Here is a 6,901-nt window from a genome sequence, read left to right as displayed (position 1 = left end):
TTAATTAAGTAGATATTTGTAATTACTTATCAAGAATTCTTAATAATTATAACCATCAAATTTTTACAATCACCAGCAACAAAAAATATTGAATGTAAAAGTAAGTCACAGAACTTAAAATTGTTTTAAACACTACCCAAAAATTTAACATTGAAATCATATTCAGATAATGTACGAGGTCTTTTTTTTTTTTTTTCATTGACACATTTTATATTGAATCAGTTTGGAACCAATTTTACTTTTTCATTTCATATATTTCAAAATAACAAAGAAGCCCTAATTTTCAGAAAACTTGTGCATTTTCAGAACAGCCATCCTAGCTTAAATGGTACTAAAGGCTATATCAGGTGGAAAAGGACAGGAGTATCTGACCTGGGGAGAGAGACTGGACCACAATGGAAGCACCTAAGGCTGAGCGCTCTGCTCCTTGGGCACCTGAAACATGAACTCCTCCAGCAGCCCCACGGGCCTCTGGCCCACAATGTCATCCCCGTCTGCGTGGGACAGTTGTAGCTGGTATCCAGGAGGTGGAGTACTTCTTTGATTGGGCTTTTGAGATAGAGCAGTCATTGTTTGTCACTGCTTTTTTTGCTCCTGCCAAAGCCATGGTATGCTGTCACATCAGACCTCCTTACTTTTGACCTCCCAGGAGCCCCTTTTTAGGCTACAATCTGCCAGAGCAACCAGGCTGAAACTCCAACTGTACCAGGCCAACCCTTACTAACCTGGACTCAGTACTTCAACTTGTAATCCATTTGCCATTCTGTCTATATGCAGTGATTAGAAAGCTTTGTCCCGGTTTTATTCATGAAGGAGAAAGAATGAGAACTTTGGAGAGAAGTATTTAAAAACCTTTACAAGATTTTTAGGACCTGATAACATTTCAATTCATTCGGGTGATGGAGTGCACTTGATTGGTAATAGGCACCATTCCATGAACACAAAAATATTAAGTCTCTAAGATTTCTAACTTCATGTTTTCCCTGAAAGTTATATCTTGGGATATCACCCTTTAAAAGTAATATTACTTAACGTACATAAAATAAATTATAATTAATGTAATTAAGCTTTTACATAGAAAAGATTTGATGTGCCTTTAACATATGTTAATATGTGGTTAAATGTAAGTAAAACAAAGTATTTCAGATTCAAATTGTGCAAATGGAGAAATTATGAAACAATAAGAGGATAAGAAAAATGTGTATGATAATATCTATGTCTTTACCAAATTACAGAATTTCCAAACATTCAATAATTGTTAAATATGCTTATATGTTCTAAAATTATTTTACATCTAATTTTCTTATTGTATTAATTTTTTGAAAATGCCAGGCTTGAATTTAAACAATTTTTGTTGTAAGTATTACAAAATGTGATTTTAATTAAAAAGCTAAGTAAATCATATTTGCCAGATCAATACAAGTTACAAGCAATTTCACCTCTAAAATAAGCCTGTTGATTCACAGAACTGAGTCAGACTATTTGCTGATTCATTCTCCACGAGGGAGTGCTGGTGACTATAATACTCAGATCCAAAATATGTGCTGTACCTGTGATTCCCATTTTACTTTTTTGTTAAGTACCAAGGTGTAACTAGAGGAGAGGGTCTGGGGAGGTCAGTTCACTGACCTTTCAACCCTGTCCCTTACCAGGTTCCTGATTCAGCTGCAGGAAAGAATTCAAGAGCAGAATCACAGTAGAAAGCTAAAGCAAATTGAATAGAAAGCGTGGGAAATGCACACTTCACAGGGAAAGTGTGGGCTGGCTCAAGAGTGAGGATCAGTGCCACTTTGCCCTGGCTTCCAACATTTATAGTTGGCTATCTATACATATTCATGCTATATATGAATATTTAACTTAGAGGGGAGTTCCTGGTTATGTAACTCTTATTTAACCCCTAGCCTGCACATGCTCTGTTTGTTCCTTTCTCAGCATTCTCAGGGGTCAAATTCCAGCATATACACCAAATATATTTAAAATATACTCAGTGCTGGCTAACGCCTCCAGTGGAAGATCATTCAAGGATAAACTCCTTTTAGCTGAGCATGCTTGACCACTGAAGTTGATCAAACTTGCCTCCTGTGGTCTAAATCTGCTGGTATCCATGCTGGAAGCAGGTGTAACATGCAACAGTAACTCAGAACCCAGAGGAGGGGTTGGAGACCTTGGGGAGTGGTTTGAGAGTCAGGGGAGTGGCCTGAGAACCAGCCTCAAGGAAACTGAGCACCTCCTGTCTCAGGTTTATAGACATGGATGTGATACATCTCATTCTATGCCTTTATTAAAGCATGTGAACTTCTAAAAAATACATGCTTTGGAGTAAAATTCAAACCAAACAATTTTAAGCTCTCTATTTAACCAGGCACTATAATGAATGTAGACCAAAAAAAAAAAAGTATCAAAGCATGTACTAGGCATGTAGATTCTGCTTGAGAAGTAAAAGTTTTAAACATAATTAAAACAATGAGATAAATATTATAATAAATATATATACTTGACTGTACTCTAATAGCAATAATTTTAATCACCCTGAAGTAAAGTTCTTAACTGGCAGCATCATCTTCTAAGTCTATTCTTATATAATAATATTTTATAACTTTTCAAAAATCATTATATCCTTGTATAAACATAAAAATCGCAGCAATAAATAATTGTGACACCTAATTAGGATATATCCTCTGAGAAGCATCTTGCCCCGAACTTATTCAAAGTAGTGATAGGCAGTACAGAGTTCATCTTCTGTGTAACACACAAATAAGAAAATTTTGTAGAGCCCAATTTTCTATTGTTTTTTTTATGAATAACTCTTTTTCTGTTTCCAAATGATGGCATAATATCTAATAGGCTTGTTAAGGACACATACTATTATGGGAATTGTGACATGCCTCACCAGGAAGCTTAACCCAAAATCCTCAGCCTCACTATCCCAGGAAATGATCACTGTTATGAAAAGACTAGGGTGAAATTATTCTTTGTAGCTCACCCTGTTTACCCCACTTTAGCATCAAACTTCTGCAGAAGCATGTGCAGTTTCTAGTTGGGCAGCAAAGCCTTGACGATCATCTCTCTGTTATAGGCATCTTAACTGAGGGCATCATTCCCATACAACCCCACTTTAAGCCCATTCCGAAATAACTCACCAGAAATTCTCTCTGTTTCTTCACAATTCTCCTTCCTTCTGTTATGTTTATTCATGGGATAAACAATGGGTTTAAAAACTGGGTTCTACATCATTAGCTATATAGCCTTGAGCAAGTGTCATAAGCTCTATGTCCCTGAGCAAGTGACATTAACTATATGGCTTTGAGCAAGAGACATGTTTAATGAGATTTGTAAATGTGTCACACACCATGGGCCTCAAATTTTATTTTATTTTTTAACTATGAGACAAAAGAAAGAAAACAAATTTATATAATGAAAGAGTTAATCCCAACTGCATAAGTTTTGTGCCATAGATTTTTGTTTTTGTAAAGAACTAAATAGACCTTCCTTTGCAAAGGGGAGCCCTTGTTACATAGCTGTGGGATAAAAAGTCTTGACATTATGCGTCCCACTCTGTTCTCTAGCTGGGAATATTGTTGTGTAATTTTCAATCATAAACACAATCACAATCCACAGATACATGAAGTATGTGATAATGTCAATCCTATTTATGAAAAAATCAGTTGACCAATGCATTGTCATTATTGATGGGGTTTGGGAAAGGTAGGCAGAGTTATAAGCCTCATCCATCAGCAAATATCCATAAGAGTAGAACCTTAGCTCAATAAGGGATATAGTTCATTGCAGACATGAGACTAAAATCCAGAATATGAACAATTGCTAAACGAACCTTGAAACGTTCTGGATATTTTTTCCAACTTTTCCATATTAACAATTTTTGTTTGTCATCCCTTCTCTGTCTCAATGTAGTTATAAATAATAAAACCCTTGAATCATGAAAGGGCTCTACGTAATAGTTCCAGAAAAGCAAGAAGGAAATGAACTTGTCAGACAGCTTCCAACTCCCTGGCTTACCTTGGAGAGGAAGACACACAAGAAAAAACAGTCAGGAGAGTTATCCTTGGATAGGAAAGAATATCATCTTAGTGTCTCCATCTGGCATGGGGAATAGAGATCAGGCTGGGGCCACCTTGGGACTGAAAATGACTCTTGAGCCCAAGAATAAGCCCACACAGTTCCATTGCTTGGTGAGACAGGAAAAGGTATTAGAGTAGAAATCCTGCTAGGACGACTTTAGAAAGAAAGATAAAGATAAGGAAAATAAAAAAGAATAAAAGGAAGGGAATGAGGAGGATCAGGAAGAGGAGAAAAAGACCCGAGCAGTGGGGACAGAGACTGAGGCAGCACCACTGGTTCTGCTCGGCTTGTAATCCTCTTCCGGATTTTCTTCAAAGCAAGTTTGACATCCTTGTTCCTGGGACTATAAATGCGGGAGTTCAGCATTGGCACCGCACTGATGTAAAACACGGAGAAAATTTTTCTCTGGCCTACAGACACAGCAGACAATGGCTTGACAAGAGCCCAGCTCCATAGAACAGGCCAACAGTTACTGGGTGCGAGGCACAGATGCTCGTAGCTTAGGTCCAACACTTAACTGATGACACTGAAGGATGTTGAAGAGAATCAGAGTGTAAGAGGTAAAGATAATGAGGCTAGGTAGTATGACAGCTGTGCCCACAATAACAGAAGTCACCAGCTCACTGGCATAGGTGCTGCTTCAGGAGAGCTGGAGGAGGGGTAAGATGTCACTCATGTAATGGTTGATGATGTTGGAATCACAAAAAATGAGCCTGATCATATACCCTGTATGGACCATGGCCCCAGTAAATCCCATCATGTATGACCCAGACGTTGGCAGAGAACACATTCTAGGGGACATGGCTTACAGATGGCCACATAATGATTGTAGGCCATGGCTGTCAGTATGTCGCACTCAGCATTGACAAAAATGCAGAAGAATAGCATAGTCATGCATACTGTAAATGATGTTCCTCTCTAAAATAAAGCTCGTCAGCATTTTGGGGGATAAAGACAAACGAATAACAGAGATCAATGATGGAAAGATTGAAGGGGGAAAACTACATGGGGGTGTGAAGGTGCCAGTTCAGACAAATTTGATTAATTAAGCTCAAGTTTCCCACCACAGTGAGCATATAGCTCACCAAGAACAGAAAAAGCAGGGGCAGCTGGAGCTCAGGTTTGTCTGTTAATCCCACAATAATAAACTCTGTCATGGAAGAGTCATTTTCCACAGCCACTCACTTCACAGGCATGATCTGTAGGAACAGGGGTAGAAGGTGACATTAACAATGGACCCTCACTCTTTGTTCTCAGGAGGAGGCTGGATCTGCTGGTCTGTAACCTCAGGGTTGTCTGAAGACTCACAGCAAGGTATACAAGGAGCAAGAGTTCCTGTGGTGATTCCTGAGGATTCTGCATCTCTGCCTTTTCCCGCACCCACGTTGTGTGTGTGTCTGTCCAGGGAGAATGCTGGTAGACCTCCCAACGTGTCTGCACATCATTTCCTCCCTTGTCCTCAGTCTTCAATAAGGATTAGGGCTCAAAACAGCAATATACAGATGATACTCCCCCACAACCCTTAATATGTATAGTTCTGGGTCTGAAAGGAAATTATCAAGACAAAGGTGATTTCGCACTCACTTTCCTTTCCCTGGAGGACTGAGTGCTGCTGGGCCTCAAGGAATCTTTTCTCTCCACTGTCCTGAGGAAATCAATGTTTCTGATGATGAAGGAGGAGATTGCCAACAGCACAGACCTCAGTCTTTGACATGCTAGAGCAGGCGTTCTGGGGAAAATGTCATGATTTCTATTTGACTATTTTTCCAGAAGGTTCTCTTCACTTGCAAGGAGGAAAACAACGACATTATATCAGCCATCTAAACAATCAGCTGACTTGAATAAGAATCTATTTTATGCCCCATAATTCTAGTAAAATTGACTAGAAGCACAGAAAATTATTATCTTTGTTATTATTTTCTTCCAAGTTTGATGAGCCCCCCTTGAGGGTAGAAATAACTGAGCCTGTGTTTACTCCCTGTGTCATAGACCTACCATTGAAGCCTTTGGGACCCAATGTTCTGTTCAGTTGATAATTTCATATCAGGAAATCCTAATCCCCAGTGCAGAGGGTGGCTGGCCCTCTTTTTCACTCATTATTCCTCATTATACCCTGGAGTCTACGCACAATCGTGCAAGGGGAGGGCCCAGGAGCATAGTCACTTGCCATTTCTGCTATTTTTCTACAAGCCTTAGGGATTGTGGTAGTAAAACATTTAACACTATACATGCAAGTGGATATCACCTCAATAAAGAGATATAGTGGTTGAGAGAGTGGGAGTGGGCTCTCACATCAGACTGAATTTTAAACCCAGACTTCTTAACATTCTGTGAGACTGTAGACAAATTATATAACTTCTGTGACCCTTGTATATGTATATTTGTATCTACATATACCTATGTATGTAGAGGATTCTTAAAGCAAATGTACTTCACAGGGCCTAGTTTTCCAAAGCCTTGCAGTTTCAAATATTGACCTTGCAGAGGACTGGAAATTTTCCTCAGGCTATAAAGTCTCCAGTGTAAGATAAAGATTTGTGGCACAGCAAGGTTGCTGGCTCAAGGACAGACTAGTTACTGAGTGTTATGTAAAGATACTGAGAAATTGCTGTAAGAAGGAATGTTTGATAAGATCAGGCTTTTGTTGATAGGACCACTTAATTGCCTTACTGGAATGTCACCTGGCTTGTTTCACTGAAAGTTACCAGCCTATATTGTTAAAGTATAACTCAACCTATGTTCTCTTCCTGTAACTTCCTGGTCTGGAAAATAAATGCAGGAAGAGAACCCCAATTCGGGTTAATTTCCCAAGGAAGGGATG

At 39.0% G+C, this 6,901-nt stretch overlaps 1 pseudogene; it reads right to left on the bottom strand.

The window, feature by feature from the left end:
* Nucleotides 1-405: 405 nt before the first annotated feature.
* Nucleotides 406-6,250, bottom strand: LOC134375893 (olfactory receptor 143-like; annotated as a pseudogene).
* Between the last annotated feature and the right edge of the window lie 651 nt (nucleotides 6,251-6,901).

The sequence above is a fragment of the Cynocephalus volans genome, chromosome 4, assembly GCF_027409185.1.
Source record: "Cynocephalus volans isolate mCynVol1 chromosome 4, mCynVol1.pri, whole genome shotgun sequence".
Lineage (NCBI taxonomy): Eukaryota > Metazoa > Chordata > Mammalia > Dermoptera > Cynocephalidae > Cynocephalus > Cynocephalus volans.
Note: the sequence above shows the minus strand (reverse complement) of the source record. Positions and strands in the feature narration are given on the sequence as shown.